This window comes from Lampris incognitus, unplaced genomic scaffold, assembly GCF_029633865.1.
Source record: "Lampris incognitus isolate fLamInc1 unplaced genomic scaffold, fLamInc1.hap2 scaffold_210, whole genome shotgun sequence".
Taxonomy (NCBI): Eukaryota; Metazoa; Chordata; class Actinopteri; order Lampriformes; family Lampridae; genus Lampris; species Lampris incognitus.
In genome coordinates, this window is record NW_026611168.1 from 1 (window position 1) to 20,433 (window position 20,433).

At 45.9% G+C, this 20,433-nt stretch overlaps 3 non-coding genes across 3 annotated transcripts; all 3 read left to right on the forward strand.

Moving 5' to 3' along the window:
- Positions 1–668: 668 nt before the first annotated feature.
- LOC130132994 (5S ribosomal RNA) lies at positions 669–787 on the forward strand. Its single transcript, XR_008813215.1, has one exon. It is a non-coding gene; the product is annotated as a 5S ribosomal RNA (ribosomal RNA).
- Positions 788–7,670: 6,883 nt separating this feature from the next.
- Positions 7,671–7,789, forward strand: LOC130133003 (5S ribosomal RNA). The gene has a single exon (XR_008813223.1). It is a non-coding gene; the product is annotated as a 5S ribosomal RNA (ribosomal RNA).
- Positions 7,790–15,027: 7,238 nt separating this feature from the next.
- On the forward strand, positions 15,028–15,146 carry LOC130133006 (5S ribosomal RNA). The gene has a single exon (XR_008813226.1). It is a non-coding gene; the product is annotated as a 5S ribosomal RNA (ribosomal RNA).
- Positions 15,147–20,433: the final 5,287 nt, after the last annotated feature.

A 20,433-nucleotide genomic window follows, 5' to 3' on the forward strand; every position in this document is an offset into this window, starting at 1 on the left:
TCGGGCCTGGTTAGTACTTGGATGGGAGACCGCCTGGGAATACCAGGTGCTGTAAGCCTTTTATCCCCCCGCCCCAACTATAATCCACAAAGCAAACGTATAGGAAAAGCCAGACATACATTTTGGTCAAAGATCACTACAAGCTACTCAATGGCCACCTCTTATGTTTTAGTCTTATTCTGTCACAGTCTCTCGCCCTTGACATCAAAGCGATCGCCCTTGACACCTGCTGACCCCCCCCCCTTCACCGCGGTACACCAGTCGGCCATCAAAGGAATCGCCGCTCTCCGTTGACATCAAAGCGATCGCCATCACCCTTAAAAAGCCTCCACTGTGAACCAGTCTGCGCTGGAACGTCGCCTTTCATGGACTTCTGCCTGCCCGCCTGCCTACCAGCCACTGAGCGAACTCCTGCTCTACCCCTGAGATCGGTTACTTCCATAAAGACTTGATTTCTTCCCTTACCTGGTTGTCCCGTCTGCTTTTGGGTTCTTTCCTGACACGTGACATATTCTTACACTTAACACTTGACTCTTTCCACAGCAAACGCAATAAGATGTCACGTAGCTGGTCATAAACGCAGAAACTGGTGAAATAAGCTGATAGCAGAAAGAAGAAGCGCGGAGGCCGAATTATATATAAAAGAGCGGCACGGTGCCGGCTCAACGGCTTACGGCCATACCACTCTGATAACGCCCGATCTCGTCCGATCTCGGAAGCCAAGCAGGGTCGGGCCTGGTTAGTACTTGGATGGGAGACCGCCTGGGAATACCAGGTGCTGTAAGCCTTTTATCCCCCCGCCCCAACTATAATCCACAAAGCAAACGTATAGGAAAAGCCAGACATACATTTTGGTCAAAGATCACTACAAGCTACTCAATGGCCACCTCTTATGTTTTAGTCTTATTCTGTCACAGTCTCTCGCCCTTGACATCAAAGCGATCGCCCTTGACACCTGCTGACCCCCCCCCTTCATCGCGGTACACCAGTTGGCCATCAAAGGAATCGCCGCTCTCCGTTGACATCAAAGCGATCGCCATCACCCTTAAAAAGCCTCCACTGTGAACCAGTCTGCGCTGGAACGTCGCCTTTCATGGACTTCTGCCTGCCCGCCTGCCTACCAGCCACTGAGCGAACTCCTGCTCTACCCCTGAGATCGGTTACTTCCATAAAGACTTGATTTCTTCCCTTACCTGGTTGTCCCGTCTGCTTTTGGGTTCTTTCCTGACACGTGACATATTCTTACACTTAACACTTGACTCTTTCCACAGCAAACGCAATAAGATGTCACGTAGCTGGTCATAAACGCAGAAACTGGTGAAATAAGCTGATAGCAGAAAGAAGAAGCGCGGAGGCCGAATTATATATAAAAGAGCGGCACGGTGCCGGCTCAATGGCTTACGGCCATACCACTCTGATAACTTCCGGGTTGGCGTGGTGGCGGCGGAGCGGACGAAAAAGACATTAAATCGACGGGGAAACGAGAGCAGTCTCTGAAAATCACGTTTCTAACTCCCCCCCAGCAGCTTTCTGCTGCACGGGGGAAACTTTTGTGGCTTTAGAAGCACGAAAATGGCACAGACGGCAAGGACACTCGGACCGGACAAGACTTACGACGACGGGCAGACGGACAAACAAAATGGAGGTATAGCGGCGGAAACAAAGAAGCCCCAGCAGGACGCGAATCCGACTGAGGCAGAAAGCGTGATGGAGAAGGGGGAGAGAGGAGAATTTGTGGTGGTGGAGAGTCGAGCGGAGAAACGAAAAGAGAGACGAGGTGGAGGGGCCACAGCAATGGGGTTGGTGAAAGAGACGGCGGTCGCAGCGGAAGCGGCGGGGAGGGAGGGGGAAGGGAGAGAGATGGACAGAGACCTGGTGGTTAATGTGGACGTGGAGGGAGAAGACAAAATCTCCATGATGGAGCTTCTGCGTGCGGTTGACAACACGTGTGGGAGAGTATTGGGCTGCAGGTCGAAAAGCGACAAACGATGGGAGCTCACGATGAGTAACCCGAAAGGGAAAACAAGACTGCTGGACGGCTTCAAGATTAGAAACTCCAGAGTGGTGGCATCGGAAGTTACGAGGGACACCAGGATCGTCTCCTTTTTGAACCTTCCCCTGTATGTCACAGACAATCAAATTGTTACTAAACTGGAGCAGTGGGGCGTGGAGCCGGTGTCTCCTATCAAGCGGAGGAAGTGGGCCGGGACGGACGTTTTTGACGGGACGAGATTCCTCAAAGTCCGTTTCAATGAAAATGTCTCCTCTTTACCTTACAGCACCAAATTTGAGACGCTGGAAGGGATTGAATACTTCAGAGTGCTGCACGATAATCAATCTAAAGTTTGCAGGCTGTGCCTCCAGCCCGGACACATCCTACGGGAGTGCCCGGAGTTCAAGTGCTTCAAGTGCGGGGAGATCGGACACTACGCACGAGAATGCGCAGCCATGCCTGGAGCAGATCCCAAAGAGGAGACAGAGAGGGACACCGGCGAGGGAGTAGAGGACGGGGCAGAAGAGACGGAGACAGGAAATCATCCTGATGGCATTGCGACTGATGGCGAAGCAGAGGGGCCCCAGTCAGCTGCACGCCATGAGATGGAGGAGGAGAGCGAGGTCGAGGAGGAGGAGGAGAAAAGAGGAAGCGGCGGTTTGACTGCGGCCTCTGAGAGGGTGGGGAGGATGCCGACGAGCGTCTCCACTCTGGCGCACGGGTCGCTGAGGGGTCAGGCTGTAACAACATCAGGGGACAGGAGCCGCAGCAACCAGAGGGAGGGCAGTTCGGCCAGCCTTGCGTCCTTGCCTTGCGGGCAGCCGGGGCAGAGAGGGCCTCTACACGGGCAGGGGAGTGAGAGACGACAGCCGAACCCTAAGGCTTCGGAATGGGATGGAGTTAGTAAGGGGAGGGAAGAGGGAACAAGCAGAAAGGGCAAGACTAAGAGGGGTAAATAATAATGGACTGAAAAGGGTGTGCATCATGTTTTTTGTTTGGGGATTGTTTTTCTCTGTCTTTCCCACTCACCATGGTCAAAATAGCATCATTCAACGTACGTGGACTACGTGACATGGACAAGTTCACTAAAGTCGTAAAAATGTGTGATGCAGAAATAATCTGTCTCCAAGAAACCCACTGGGACACTGACTGTGAAACTCAGTGCAAGAAAAGGTGGCCTGGATCCTACTTTTCAAGCCATGGGACTCAGCGGGCACGAGGAGTAAGCATCATGGTGAGTAGCCACATTGAGGCTGATGCCACTCTAATAGACAAAGACATTGGGGGGAGGTGGGTTAAAGTGGGCTTTGTTTTTGAAGACACTGTCTACAAATTACTGAACATTTATGCGCCCAACCACGAGGGGGACAGGTCTTCTTTCTTTCGAGAATTGAATATCATAGCTAAAGACTGTGACATCATAGTTGGGGATTTCAATGTCAAGATGAGCAGGCTTGACATTAGCGATAACGGTAGCTATAAACACGACTGTTCTAGAGCGGCCCTGAATCTGTTTATGGCCAAGAATAATTTCTGTGATTTATGGAGAACCAGAAATCCCATAACACGAGAGTACTCGAGAGTACAGCCACAAATGGACACTGTATGGCAAAGTCGGATTGATTTTTGTTTAGTCAAGAAACCGCAGATCGACCTTTTCGATACTGTGCGCTATTGTTTAAATTTCATTAGTGATCATGCCATCCTGCGTGTGGGAATGGGGGGTAAAAGGAGGGGGAGGGGGGGAGGCGTGTGGCACCTTAATGCTAGCCTGCTGAACAGAAGGGATTATGTTGAATGCATCTCTAAAGTGATCTCATTTGAATGTTCACAGCCTGAGTTTGGGGAAAATATCATAGAGGGGTGGGAGAAATTAAAAGTGAGAATTAAACAAAAAAGTATTCAGTTTGCGAAAAGATTGAACTTTAAAACTAGAGAAAAAGAAAGATCATTAAGAAATACAATTGCTAAATTAAATGCACAACCGGTTGTCAATGTTGAAAGGCTTGTGAATATTCAAAATGAAATAAATGAAATTGAAAGGATAAAATGTGAAGGTGCTATAGTGAGGAGCCGTGCTCAATATGCAGTAGAAGGGGAGAAAAGTACAGCTTTTTTCCTCAACTTGGAAAAAAGGAAACAAAATCAGTGTTATTTGCAAGAAATCAAAAATAAAGAAGGTAAAGTAGTGACCAATTTCGTAGACATTCTGGAAACAGTACAAACTTTTTATAGTGACTTGTTTAAAACTGAGAGTTCAGACATACAAGCTACAAATGACATATTGGAAGAGATGACTGCTAAATTAAATGATGAGGATAAATCAGCGTGTGAACAGGAAATAACTGAGGAAGATATAGAGTGTGCAATAAATCAAATGATGTCAAATAAAAGCCCAGGTAGTGATGGGTTGACGGCAAACTTCTATAAAGCTTTCTGCAACACGCTCAAACCAACACTACTGAAATTGTATAAAACAATGGAAAAAGAACAGAAGGTACCGGAGTCAATGACTCTAGGCTTGATCACTTTAATTTTTAAGAAAGGGGAGAAGAATAAACTAACAAATTATAGGCCCATTACTCTGTTGAACAATGACTACAAAATACTAATGAAAATATTGGCAAACAGAGTCAAACAAATATTACATACAATAATAGAAGCCACCCAGGCTTATAGTGTGCCAGGGAGAGAAGTCACTGACACAGTACGCACCATAAGAGATGTGGTGGAGTATTTAAAAGAGACAGATCAAGCAGGTGTCCTTCTGGCCATTGACTTCAATAAAGCCTTTGACCGAGTAGAGCATCAATTTATGTTTAATGTACTGGAGAAGGTAGGTTTTGGAGACAGATTTCTAACTTGGGTAAAATTATTATATAGCAAAGCTACAGGTAAGGTCAAATGCAACGGTGCAACCACTGATGCGTTTCCTCTGGAAAGGTCGGTCAGACAAGGCTGTCCACTATCCTCAATCCTGTACACAATAATAGCAGAGCCACTAGGAATTCTATTAAAACAAGACAAGGGTATTAGAGGTATTGAGTTACCAGGGGGAGGATCCTGTGTCGTCCAGCAATTTGCTGATGACACCACCCTAACAGTAAAGGACATGGCAAGCATAGAGAGAGCAATGGCAGTAATAAACATGTACGGTCGAGCCTCTGGCTCCCGCATAAATGTAGGTAAGTCAGAAATCATGTTCATTAACATGGCTGAGCCTCAGCAGGAGACCACACCTTTTAAAATACAAAGCAAGCATATAAAAATTCTAGGTACCTACATCGGTAAAGATGTAGTGGCAGCTCGTGATCTGTCATGGACGGAAATTATTAGTAAAATAGAAAAATGTCTAAATTATTGGAAACTGAGAGACCTAAAACTCAAAGGTAGAGTAGTGGTTCTAAACAACTTAATATTGTCAAAACTAAACTATACATTAGCAGTTATAGAACTACCCTTATGGGTATTAAACAGAATAAATGAAATTATAACCAATTTTTTGTGGAGGGCAAAAGTAAGTAAAATAGCACGGAAAACATTAATAAGTAAGTACAGAGAGGGAGGACTTCAATTAGTAGATATAGAAAGCAAAAAAAGGGCGTTCAGGATCAAAACTGTGCAAAAATATCTGTGTGACTCCACAGCCCACGGCTGGAAAAGCCTGATGGCTTACTTCATAAACAAGGTATTTCACATAGGCGATTTTGTGCTGCTGATGCAACTAAAGCGACCGATGATGGCGGGGCTTCCAGGTTTCTATAGAGAAGTCCTGTCCGCTCACGCGGAATTTCTAAAGCATATAGACTATGCATGTGACTCGGTAAACGTCATCAGAGAAATGCCAATCTTTCTAAATAAGAAAATTCAAAAGACAGGTAAGCTTCTATGTAATAATGACATGTTAACAGCAGGTTTGGTCCAGTTGAAGGACGTCATGTATGAACTGATGCCGGGTTTTCTCCCCCCCCAAGCCATATATGACAGTATAAAGGAGATAAACTATGAGGCCAAAATTACGGAGACAACAAGCTATTATAACGACTTAAAGGAAAGCATCCCAAAAGAATGGCGGACAACCATAGAGCGGAGAGTGGTACAGAACAGAGAGGGGAAGCTCCCAGCCATGTTGGTGGAGCAAGGAGGAGAGTGGAGGAGTATACACAGGTTGACAAGCAAACAGATCTATGGAAAGTTTCTGGCACAGGCGTCGCAACGTCCGACCTCTCTGCCGTTCTGGGGCAAAGTTATGCCCAATTTGAATGTGGGACAAATCTGGGGACAATGGAGGGTGAGAGGGAACAGCATTGAGGCAGAAGACAACGACTACAAAATCCGACACAACAAAGTGTTCACTAACGTTATTCTGCACCAATTTGACAAGGGGGTCGGCAGGGAGTGCGACGTCTGTGGCCTGCTGCCTGAAACACTATTGCACATGTACCGCCACTGCTCGGAGCTGGCGAGCTTCTTTGAAACCCTGAAAAAGTGCTTAGTCAACAAACTGGGATTAATTTGGGACAGCGGGGATTCGTGGGATGTATTCTTTGTGTTTGGAGTGTGGGAGAAGAGCAGGGTGAAGAACGCAGCGCTGTGCAAATTCCTCTTAAGTCACGCCCGGTGGGCCGTCAAATCACGTCGGAACATTGCGCACTTTGAACGCAGAATCATCCCGGTTTGGAACATTTTCAAAAACATGGTCAAAAAACAAACACATTACAGACTGACGCACGGCGATGCGGACTTCACCCGGCTCTTCATCAGAGACAGCCATCTCCTCTCCCTCAACAGGAGGGGGGAGATTGTGTGGAACTGGTGAGGGAGGGAGGGAGGGAGGGAGGGGAGGAAAAGTCTGAAATGATGTGAACGGAAAATGATGATTATTGGAAGTGTAAATATAAACAGAGTTAAAGACGCGTTACGGTTTTCTTTGAACTTTCTCTGTTATGTTTTATTGAAGTTAAGGGGAGGATGGGATCATTCTGTTTTAATGTGGAATGTGTGTCATTTAAAATCTCAAAGTGGTGTTTTAATGTCACTTTCTTTTAAAAACACAGTCTAAGGTTTGTTCAAAAGGGCTGATTTGTTTCATTTTCTGTTCTGGTTCCAAAGCGCTGATTTAAGTTGATGATTTGGAAAGCATGGCTTTATTTTATGTATAAAGAGAGACGGATACTATCTTGTGTAAGCCAAACAAAGTGTAAAACAAATGTAACAATGTGGAATTGATGGACAATACATGCAATCAAAAATGTATTTTTGTTCCCAAAAATATATTTTCATAATAAAAGACAAAAAAAAAAATAACGCCCGATCTCGTCCGATCTCGGAAGCCAAGCAGGGTCGGGCCTGGTTAGTACTTGGATGGGAGACCGCCTGGGAATACCAGGTGCTGTAAGCCTTTTATCCCCCCGCCCCAACTATAATCCACAAAGCAAACGTATAGGAAAAACCGGACATACATTTTGGTCAAAGATCACTACAAGCTACTCAATGGCCACCTCTTATGTTTTAGTCTTATTCTTAAACTTAACACTTGACTCTTTCCACAGCAAACGCAATAAGATGTCACGTAGCTGGTCATAAACGCAGAAACTGGTGAAATAAGCTGATCGCAGAAAGAAGAAGCGCGGAGGCCGAATTATATATAAAAGAGCGGCACGGTGCCGGCTCAATGGCTTACGGCCATACCACTCTGATAACGCCCGATCTCGTCCGATCTCGGAAGCCAAGCACGGTCGGGCCTGGTTAGTACTTGGATGGGAGACCGCCTGGGAATACCAGGTGCTGTAAGCCTTTTATCCCCCCGCCCCAACTATGATCCACAAAGCAAACGTATAGGAAAAGCCAGACATACATTTTGGTCAAAGATCACTACAAGCTACTCAATGGCCACCTCTTATGTTTTAGTCTTATTCTGTCACAGTCTCTCGCCCTTGACATCAAAGCGATCGCCCTTGACACCTGCTGACCCCCCCCCCTTCACCGCGGTACACCAGTTGGCCATCAAAGGAATCGCCGCTCTCCCTTGACATCAAAGCGATCGCCATCACCCTTAAAAAGCCTCCACTGTGAACCAGTCTGCGCTGGAACGTCGCCTTTCATGGACTTCTGCCTGCCCGCCTGCCTACCAGCCACTGAGCGAACTCCTACTCTACCCCTGAGATCGGTTACTTCCATAAAGATTGATTTCTTCCCTTACCTGGTTGTCCCGTCTGCTTTTGGGTTCTTTCCTGATACGTGACATATTCTTACACTTAACACTTGACTCTTTCCACAGCAAACGCAATAAGATGTCACGTAGCTGGTCATAAACGCAGAAACTGGTGAAATAAGCTGATAGCAGAAAGAAGAAGCGCGGAGGCCGAATTATATATAAAAGAGCGGCACGGTGCCGGCTCAACGGCTTACGGCCATACCACTCTGATAACTTCCGGGTTGGCGTGGTGGCGGCGGAGCGGACGAAAAAGACATTAAATCGACGGGGAAACGAGAGCAGTCTCTGAAAATCACGTTTCTAACTCCCCCCCAGCAGCTTTCTGCTGCACGGGGGAAACTTTTGTGGCTTTAGAAGCACGAAAATGGCACAGACGGCAAGGACACTCGGACCGGACAAGACTTACGACGACGGGCAGACGGACAAACAAAATGGAGGTATAGCGGCGGAAACAAAGAAGCCCCAGCAGGACGCGAATCCGACTGAGGCAGAAAGCGTGATGGAGAAGGGGGAGAGAGGAGAATTTGTGGTGGTGGAGAGTCGAGCGGAGAAACGAAAAGAGAGACGAGGTGTAGGGGCCACAGCAATGGGGTTGGTGAAAGAGACGGCGGTCGCAGCGGAAGCGGCGGGGAGGGAGGGGGAAGGGAGAGAGATGGATAGAGACCTGGTGGTTAATGTGGACGTGGAGGGAGAAGACAAAATCTCCATGATGGAGCTTCTGCGTGCGGTTGACAACACGTGTGGGAGAGTATTGGGCTGCAGGTCGAAAAGCGACAAGCGATGGGAGCTCACGATGAGTAACCCGAAAGGGAAAACAAGACTGCTGGACGGCTTCAAGATTAGAAACTCCAGAGTGGTGGCATCGGAAGTTACGAGGGACACCAGGATCGTCTCCTTTTTGAACCTTCCCCTGTATGTCACAGACAATCAAATTGTTACTAAACTGAAGCAGTGGGGCGTGGAGCCGGTGTCTCCTATCAAGCGGAGGAAGTGGGCCGGGACGGACGTTTTTGACGGGACGAGATTCCTCAAAGTCCGTTTCAATGAAAATGTCTCCTCTTTACCTTACAGCACCAAATTTGAGACGCTGGAAGGGATTGAATACTTCAGAGTGCTGCACGATAATCAATCTAAAGTTTGCAGGCTGTGCCTCCAGCCCGGACACATCCTACGGGAGTGCCCGGAGTTCAAGTGCTTCAAGTGCGGGGAGATCGGACACTACGCACGAGAATGCGCAGCCATGCCTGGAGCAGATCCCAAAGAGGAGACAGAGAGGGACACCGGCGAGGGAGTGGAGGACGGGGCAGAAGAGACGGAGACAGGAAATCATCCTGATGGCATTGCGACTGATGGCGAAGCAGAGGGGCCCCAGTCAGCTGCACGCCATGAGATGGAGGAGGAGAGCGAGGTCGAGGAGGAAGAGGAGGAGGAGGAGAAAAGAGGAAGCGGCGGTTTGACTGCGGCCTCTGAGAGGGTGGGGAGGATGCCGACGAGCGTCTCCACTCTGGCGCACGGGTCGCTGAGGGGTCAGGCTGTAACAACATCAGGGGACAGGAGCCGCAGCAACCAGAGGGAGGGCAGTTCGGCCAGCCTTGCGTCCTTGCCTTGCGGGCAGCCGGGGCAGAGAGGGCCTCTACACGGGCAGGGGAGTGAGAGACGACAGCCGAACCCTAAGGCTTCGGAATGGGATGGAGTTAGTAAGGGGAGGGAAGAGGGAACAAGCAGAAAGGGCAAGACTAAGAGGGGTAAATAATAATGGACTGAAAAGGGTGTGCATCATGTTTTTTGTTTGGGGATTATTTTTCTCTGTCTTTCCCACTCACCATGGTCAAAATAGCATCATTCAACGTACGTGGACTACGTGACATGGACAAGTTCACTAAAGTCGTAAAAATGTGTGATGCAGAAATAATCTGTCTCCAAGAAACCCACTGGGACACTGACTGTGAAACTCAGTGCAAGAAAAGGTGGCCTGGATCCTACTTTTCAAGCCATGGGACTCAGCGGGCACGAGGAGTAAGCATCATGGTGAGTAGCCACATTGAGGCTGATGCCACTCTAATAGACAAAGACATTGGGGGGAGGTGGGTTAAAGTGGGCTTTGTTTTTGAAGACACTGTCTACAAATTACTGAACATTTATGCGCCCAACCACGAGGGGGACAGGTCTTCTTTCTTTCGAGAATTGAATATCATAGCTAAAGACTGTGACATCATAGTTGGGGATTTCAATGTCAAGATGAGCAGGCTTGACATTAGCGATAACGGTAGCTATAAACACGACTGTTCTAGAGCGGCCCTGAATCTGTTTATGGCCAAGAATAATTTCTGTGATTTATGGAGAACCAGAAATCCCATAACACGAGAGTACTCGAGAGTACAGCCACAAATGGACACTGTACGGCAAAGTCGGATTGATTTTTGTTTAGTCAAGAAACCGCAGATCGACCTTTTCGATACTGTGCGCTATTGTTTAAATTTCATTAGTGATCATGCCATCCTGCGTGTGGGAATGGGGGGTAAAAGGAGGGGGAGGGGGGGAGGCGTGTGGCACCTTAATGCTAGCCTGCTGAACAGAAGGGATTATGTTGAATGCATCTCTAAAGTGATCTCATTTGAATGTTCACAGCCTGAGTTTGGGGAAAATATCATAGAGGGGTGGGAGAAATTAAAAGTGAGAATTAAACAAAAAAGTATTCAGTTTGCGAAAAGATTGAACTTTAAAACTAGAGAAAAAGAAAGATCATTAAGAAATACAATTGCTAAATTAAATGCACAACCGGTTGTCAATGTTGAAAGGCTTGTGAATATTCAAAATGAAATAAATGAAATTGAAAGGATAAAATGTGAAGGTGCTATAGTGAGGAGCCGTGCTCAATATGCAGTAGAAGGGGAGAAAAGCACAGCTTTTTTCCTCAACTTGGAAAAAAGGAAACAAAATCAGTGTTATTTGCAAGAAATCAAAAATAAAGAAGGTAAAGTAGTGACCAATTTCGTAGACATTCTGGAAACAGTACAAACTTTTTATAGTGACTTGTTTAAAACTGAGAGTTCAGACATACAAGCTACAAATGACATATTGGAAGAGATGACTGCTAAATTAAATGATGAGGATAAATCAGCGTGTGAACAGGAAATAACTGAGGAAGATATAGAGTGTGCAATAAATCAAATGATGTCAAATAAAAGCCCAGGTAGTGATGGGTTGACGGCAAACTTCTATAAAGCTTTCTGCAACACGCTCAAACCAACACTACTGAAATTGTATAAAACAATGGAAAAAGAACAGAAGGTACCGGAGTCAATGACTCTAGGCTTGATCACTTTAATTTTTAAGAAAGGGGAGAAGAATAAACTAACAAATTATAGGCCCATTACTCTGTTGAACAATGACTACAAAATACTAATGAAAATATTGGCAAACAGAGTCAAACAAATATTACATACAATAATAGAAGCCACCCAGGCTTATAGTGTGCCAGGGAGAGAAGTCACTGACACAGTACGCACCATAAGAGATGTGGTGGAGTATTTAAAAGAGACAGATCAAGCAGGTGTCCTTCTGGCCATTGACTTCAATAAAGCCTTTGACCGAGTAGAGCATCAATTTATGTTTAATGTACTGGAGAAGGTAGGTTTTGGAGACAGATTTCTAACTTGGGTAAAATTATTATATAGCAAAGCTACAGGTAAGGTCAAATGCAACGGTGCAACCACTGATGCGTTTCCTCTGGAAAGGTCGGTCAGACAAGGCTGTCCACTATCCTCAATCCTGTACACAATAATAGCAGAGCCACTAGGAATTCTATTAAAACAAGACAAGGGTATTAGAGGTATTGAGTTACCAGGGGGAGGATCCTGTGTCGTCCAGCAATTTGCTGATGACACCACCCTAACAGTAAAGGACATGGCAAGCATAGAGAGAGCAATGGCAGTAATAAACATGTACGGTCGAGCCTCTGGCTCCCGCATAAATGTAGGTAAGTCAGAAATCATGTTCATTAACATGGCTGAGCCTCAGCAGGAGACCACACCTTTTAAAATACAAAGCAAGCATATAAAAATTCTAGGTACCTACATCGGTAAAGATGTAGTGGCAGCTCGTGATCTGTCATGGACGGAAATTATTAGTAAAATAGAAAAATGTCTAAATTATTGGAAACTGAGAGACCTAAAACTCAAAGGTAGAGTAGTGGTTCTAAACAACTTAATATTGTCAAAACTAAACTATACATTAGCAGTTATAGAACTACCCTTATGGGTATTAAACAGAATAAATGAAATTATAACCAATTTTTTGTGGAGGGCAAAAGTAAGTAAAATAGCACGAAAAACATTAATAAGTAAGTACAGAGAGGGAGGACTTCAATTAGTAGATATAGAAAGCAAAAAAAGGGCGTTCAGGATCAAAACTGTGCAAAAATATCTGTGTGACTCCACAGCCCACGGCTGGAAAAGCCTGATGGCTTACTTCATAAACAAGGTATTTCACATAGGCGATTTTGTGCTGCTGATGCAACTAAAGCGACCGATGATGGCGGGGCTTCCAGGTTTCTATAGAGAAGTCCTGTCCGCTCACGCGGAATTTCTAAAGCATATAGACTATGCATGTGACTCGGTAAACGTCATCAGAGAAATGCCAATCTTTCTAAATAAGAAAATTCAAAAGACAGGTAAGCTTCTATGTAATAATGACATGTTAACAGCAGGTTTGGTCCAGTTGAAGGACGTCATGTATGAACTGATGCCGGGTTTTCTCCCCCCCCAAGCCATATATGACAGTATAAAGGAGATAAACTATGAGGCCAAAATTACGGAGACAACAAGCTATTATAACGACTTAAAGGAAAGCATCCCAAAAGAATGGCGGACAACCATAGAGCGGAGAGTGGTACAGAACAGAGAGGGGGAGCTCCCAGCCATGTTGGTGGAGCAAGGAGGAGAGTGGAGGAGTATACACAGATTGACAAGCAAACAGATCTATGGAAAGTTTCTGGCACAGGCGTCGCAACGTCCGACCTCTCTGCCGTTCTGGGGCAAAGTTATGCCCAATTTGAATGTGGGACAAATCTGGGGACAATGGAGGGTGAGAGGGAACAGCATTGAGGCAGAAGACAACGACTACAAAATCCGACACAACAAAGTGTTCACTAACGTTATTCTGCACCAATTTGACAAGGGGGTCGGCAGGGAGTGCGACGTCTGTGGCCTGCTGCCTGAAACACTATTGCACATGTACCGCCACTGCTCGGAGCTGGCGAGCTTCTTTGAAACCCTGAAAAAGTGCTTAGTCAACAAACTGGGATTAATTTGGGACAGCGGGGATTCGTGGGATGTATTCTTTGTGTTTGGAGTGTGGGAGAAGAGCAGGGTGAAGAACGCAGCGCTGTGCAAATTCCTCTTAAGTCACGCCCGGTGGGCCGTCAAATCACGTCGGAACATTGCGCACTTTGAACGCAGAATCATCCCGGTTTGGAACATTTTCAAAAACATGGTCAAAAAACAAACACATTACAGACTGACGCACGGCGATGCGGACTTCACCCGGCTCTTCATCAGAGACAGCCATCTCCTCTCCCTCAACAGGAGGGGGGAGATTGTGTGGAACTGGTGAGGGAGGGAGGGAGGGAGGGAGGGAGGGGAGGGAAAAAGTCTGAAATGATGTGAACGGAAAATGATGATTATTGGAAGTGTAAATATAAACAAAGTTAAAGACGCGTTACGGTTTTCTTTTAACTTTCTCTGTTATGTTTTATTGAAGTTAAGGGGAGGATGGGATCATTCTGTTTAATGTGGAATGTGTGTCATTTAAAATCTCAAAGTGGTGTTTTAATGTCACTTTCTTTTAAAAACACAGTCTAAGGTTTGTTCAAAAGGGCTGATTTGTTTCATTTTCTGTTCTGATTCCAAAGCGCTGATTTAAGTTGATGATTTGGAAAGCATGGCTTTATTTTATGTATAAAGAGAGACGGATACTATCTTGTGTAAGCGAAACAAAGTGTAAAACAAATGTAACAATGTGGAATTGATGGACAATACATGCAATCAAAAATGTATTTTTGTTCCCAAAAATATATTTTCATAATAAAAGACAAAAAAAAAAAAAAAAAAATAACGCCCGATCTCGTCCGATCTCGGAAGCCAAGCAGGGTCGGGCCTGGTTAGTACTTGGATGGGAGACCGCCTGGGAATACCAGGTGCTGTAAGCCTTTTATCCCCCCGCCCCAACTATAATCCACAAAGCAAACGTATAGGAAAAACCAGACATACATTTTGGTCAAAGATCACTACAAGCTACTCAATGGCCACCTCTTATGTTTTAGTCTTATTCTGTCACAGTCTCTCGCCCTTGACATCAAAGCGATCGCCCTTGACACCTGCTGACCCCCCCCCCTTCACCGCGGTACACCAGTTGGCCATCAAAGGAATCGCCGCTCTCCGTTGACATCAAAGCGATCGCCATCACCCTTAAAAAGCCTCCACTGTGAACCAGTCTGCGCTGGAACGTCGCCTTTCATGGACTTCTGCCTGCCCGCCTGCCTACCAGCCACTGAGCGAACTCCTACTCTACCCCTGAGATCGGTTACTTCCATAAAGATTGATTTCTTCCCTTACCTGGTTGTCCCGTCTGCTTTTGGGTTCTTTCCTGATACGTGACATATTCTTACACTTAACACTTGACTCTTTCCACAGCAAACGCAATAAGATGTCACGTAGCTGGTCATAAACGCAGAAACTGGTGAAATAAGCTGATAGCAGAAAGAAGAAGCGCGGAGGCCGAATTATATATAAAAGAGCGGCACGGTGCCGGCTCAACGGCTTACGGCCATACCACTCTGATAACGCCCGATCTCGTCCGATCTCGGAAGCCAAGCAGGGTCGGGCCTGGTTAGTACTTGGATGGGAGACCGCCTGGGAATACCAGGTGCTGTAAGCCTTTTATCCCCCCGCCCCAACTATAATCCACAAAGCAAACGTATAGGAAAAGCCAGACATACATTTTGGTCAAAGATCACTACAAGCTACTCAATGGCCACCTCTTATGTTTTAGTCTTATTCTTAAACTTAACACTTGACTCTTTCCACAGCAAACGCAATAAGATGTCACGTAGCTGGTCATAAACGCAGAAACTGGTGAAATAAGCTGATCGCAGAAAGAAGAAGCGCGGAGGCCGAATTATATATAAAAGAGCGGCACGGTGCCGGCTCAATGGCTTACGGCCATACCACTCTGATAACTTCCGGGTTGGCGTGGTGGCGGCGGAGCGGACGAAAAAGACATTAAATCGACGGGGAAACGAGAGCAGTCTCTGAAAATCACGTTTCTAACTCCCCCCCAGCAGCTTTCTGCTGCACGGGGGAAACTTTTGTGGCTTTAGAAGCACGAAAATGGCACAGACGGCAAGGACACTCGGACCGGACAAGACTTACGACGACGGGCAGACGGACAAACAAAATGGAGGTATAGCGGCGGAAACAAAGAAGCCCCAGCAGGACGCGAATCCGACTGAGGCAGAAAGCGTGATGGAGAAGGGGGAGAGAGGAGAATTTGTGGTGGTGGAGAGTCGAGCGGAGAAACGAAAAGAGAGACGAGGTGGAGGGGCCACAGCAATGGGGTTGGTGAAAGAGACGGCGGTCGCAGCGGAAGCGGCGGGGAGGGAGGGGGAAGGGAGAGAGATGGATAGAGACCTGGTGGTTAATGTGGACGTGGAGGGAGAAGACAAAATCTCCATGATGGAGCTTCTGCGTGCGGTTGACAACACGTGTGGGAGAGTATTGGGCTGCAGGTCGAAAAGCGACAAGCGATGGGAGCTCACGATGAGTAACCCGAAAGGGAAAACAAGACTGCTGGACGGCTTCAAGATTAGAAACTCCAGAGTGGTGGCATCGGAAGTTACGAGGGACACCAGGATCGTCTCCTTTTTGAACCTTCCCCTGTATGTCACAGACAATCAAATTGTTACTAAACTGAAGCAGTGGGGCGTGGAGCCGGTGTCTCCTATCAAGCGGAGGAAGTGGGCCGGGACGGACGTTTTTGACGGGACGAGATTCCTCAAAGTCCGTTTCAATGAAAATGTCTCCTCTTTACCTTACAGCACCAAATTTGAGACGCTGGAAGGGATTGAATACTTCAGAGTGCTGCACGATAATCAATCTAAAGTTTGCAGGCTGTGCCTCCAGCCCGGACACATCCTACGGGAGTGCCCGGAGTTCAAGTGCTTCAAGTGCGGGGAGATCGGACACTACGCACGAGAATGCGCAGCCATGCCTGGAGCAGATCCCAAAGAGGAGACAGAGAGGGACACCGGCGAGGGAGTGGAGGACGGGGCAGAAGAGACGGAGACAGGAAATCATCCTGATGGCATTGCGACTGATGGCGAAGCAGAGGGGCCCCAGTCAGCTGCACGCCATGAGATGGAGGAGGAGAGCGAGGTCGAGGAGGAAGAGGAGGAGGAGGAGAAAAGAGGAAGCGGCGGTTTGACTGCGGCCTCTGAGAGGGTGGGGAGGATGCCGACGAGCGTCTCCACTCTGGCGCACGGGTCGCTGAGGGGTCAGGCTGTAACAACATCAGGGGACAGGAGCCGCAGCAACCAGAGGGAGGGCAGTTCGGCCAGCCTTGCGTCCTTGCCTTGCGGGCAGCCGGGGCAGAGAGGGCCTCTACACGGGCAGGGGAGTGAGAGACGACAGCCGAACCCTAAGGCTTCGGAATGGGATGGAGTTAGTAAGGGGAGGGAAGAGGGAACAAGCAGAAAGGGCAAGACTAAGAGGGGTAAATAATAATGGACTGAAAAGGGTGTGCATCATGTTTTTTGTTTGGGGATTATTTTTCTCTGTCTTTCCCACTCACCATGGTCAAAATAGCATCATTCAACGTACGTGGACTACGTGACATGGACAAGTTCACTAAAGTCGTAAAAATGTGTGATGCAGAAATAATCTGTCTCCAAGAAACCCACTGGGACACTGACTGTGAAACTCAGTGCAAGAAAAGGTGGCCTGGATCCTACTTTTCAAGCCATGGGACTCAGCGGGCACGAGGAGTAAGCATCATGGTGAGTAGCCACATTGAGGCTGATGCCACTCTAATAGACAAAGACATTGGGGGGAGGTGGGTTAAAGTGGGCTTTGTTTTTGAAGACACTGTCTACAAATTACTGAACATTTATGCGCCCAACCACGAGGGGGACAGGTCTTCTTTCTTTCGAGAATTGAATATCATAGCTAAAGACTGTGACATCATAGTTGGGGATTTCAATGTCAAGATGAGCAGGCTTGACATTAGCGATAACGGTAGCTATAAACACGACTGTTCTAGAGCGGCCCTGAATCTGTTTATGGCCAAGAATAATTTCTGTGATTTATGGAGAACCAGAAATCCCATAACACGAGAGTACTCGAGAGTACAGCCACAAATGGACACTGTACGGCAAAGTCGGATTGATTTTTGTTTAGTCAAGAAACCGCAGATCGACCTTTTCGATACTGTGCGCTATTGTTTAAATTTCATTAGTGATCATGCCATCCTGCGTGTGGGAATGGGGGGTAAAAGGAGGGGGAGGGGGGGAGGCGTGTGGCACCTTAATGCTAGCCTGCTGAACAGAAGGGATTATGTTGAATGCATCTCTAAAGTGATCTCATTTGAATGTTCACAGCCTGAGTTTGGGGAAAATATCATAGAGGGGTGGGAGAAATTAAAAGTGAGAATTAAACAAAAAAGTATTCAGTTTGCGAAAAGATTGAACTTTAAAACTAGAGAAAAAGAAAGATCATTAAGAAATACAATTGCTAAATTAAATGCACAACCGGTTGTCAATGTTGAAAGGCTTGTGAATATTCAAAATGAAATAAATGAAATTGAAAGGATAAAATGTGAAGGTGCTATAGTGAGGAGCCGTGCTCAATATGCAGTAGAAGGGGAGAAAAGTACAGCTTTTTTCCTCAACTTGGAAAAAAGGAAACAAAATCAGTGTTATTTGCAAGAAATCAAAAATAAAGAAGGTAAAGTAGTGACCAATTTCGTAGACATTCTGGAAACAGTACAAACTTTTTATAGTGACTTGTTTAAAACTGAGAGTTCAGACATACAAGCTACAAATGACATATTGGAAGAGATGACTGCTAAATTAAATGATGAGGATAAATCAGCGTGTGAACAGGAAATAACTGAGGAAGATATAGAGTGTGCAATAAATCAAATGATGTCAAATAAAAGCCCAGGTAGTGATGGGTTGACGGCAAACTTCTATAAAGCTTTCTGCAACACGCTCAAACCAACACTACTGAAATTGTATAAAACAATGGAAAAAGAACAGAAGGTACCGGAGTCAATGACTCTAGGCTTGATCACTTTAATTTTTAAGAAAGGGGAGAAGAATAAACTAACAAATTATAGGCCCATTACTCTGTTGAACAATGACTACAAAATACTAATGAAAATATTGGCAAACAGAGTCAAACAAATATTACATACAATAATAGAAGCCACCCAGGCTTATAGTGTGCCAGGGAGAGAAGTCACTGACACAGTACGCACCATAAGAGATGTGGTGGAGTATTTAAAAGAGACAGATCAAGCAGGTGTCCTTCTGGCCATTGACTTCAATAAAGCCTTTGACCGAGTAGAGCATCAATTTATGTTTAATGTACTGGAGAAGGTAGGTTTTGGAGACAGATTTCTAACTTGGGTAAAATTATTATATAGCAAAGCTACAGGTAAGGTCAAATGCAACGGTGCAACCACTGATGCGTTTCCTCTGGAAAGGTCGGTCAGACAAGGCTGTCCACTATCCTCAATCCTGTACACAATAATAGCAGAGCCACTAGGAATTCTATTAAAACAAGACAAGGGTATTAGAGGTATTGAGTTACCAGGGGGAGGATCCTGTGTCGTCCAGCAATTTGCTGATGACACCACCCTAACAGTAAAGGACATGGCAAGCATAGAGAGAGCAATGGCAGTAATAAACATGTACGGTCGAGCCTCTGGCTCCCGCATAAATGTAGGTAAGTCAGAAATCATGTTCATTAACATGGCTGAGCCTCAGCAGGAGACCACACCTTTTAAAATACAAAGCAAGCATATAAAAATTCTAGGTACCTACATCGGTAAAGATGTAGTGGCAGCTCGTGATCTGTCATGGACGGAAATTATTAGTAAAATAGAAAAATGTCTAAATTATTGGAAACTGAGAGACCTAAAACTCAAAGGTAGAGTAGTGGTTCTAAACAACTTAATATTGTCAAAACTAAACTATACATTAGCAGTTATAGAACTACCCTTATGGGTATTAAACAGAATAAATGAAATTATAACCAATTTTTTGTGGAGGGCAAAAGTAAGTAAAATAGCACGAAAAACATTAATAAGTAAGTACAGAGAGGGAGGACTTCAATTAGTAGATATAGAAAGCAAAAAAAGGGCGTTCAGGATCAAAACTGTGCAAAAATATCTGTGTGACTCCACAGCCCACGGCTGGAAAAGCCTGATGGCTTACTTCATAAACAAGGTATTTCACATAGGCGATTTTGTGCTGCTGATGCAACTAAAGCGACCGATGATGGCGGGGCTTCCAGGTTTCTATAGAGAAGTCCTGTCCGCTCAAGCGGAATTTCTAAAGCATATAGACTATGCATGTGACTCGGTAAACGTCATCAGAGAAATGCCAATCTTTCTAAATAAGAAAATTCAAAAGACAGGTAAGCTTCTATGTAATAATGACATGTTAACAGCAGGTTTGGTCCAGTTGAAGGACGTCATGTATGAACTGATGCCGGGTTTTCTCCCCCCCCCAAGCCATATATGACAGTATAAAGGAGATAAACTATGAGGCCAAAATTACGGAGACAACAAGCTATTATAACGACTTAAAGGAAAGCATCCCAAAAGAATGGCGGACAACCATAGAGCGGAGAGTGGTACAGAACAGAGAGGGGGAGCTCCCAGCCATGTTGGTGGAGCAAGGAGGAGAGTGGAGGAGTATACACAGATTGACAAGCAAACAGATCTATGGAAAGTTTCTGGCACAGGCGTCGCAACGTCCGACCTCTCTGCCGTTCTGGGGCAAAGTTATGCCCAATTTGAATGTGGGACAAATCTGGGGACAATGGAGGGTGAGAGGGAACAGCATTGAGGCAGAAGACAACGACTACAAAATCCGACACAACAAAGTGTTCACTAACGTTATTCTGCACCAATTTGACAAGGGGGTCGGCAGGGAGTGCGA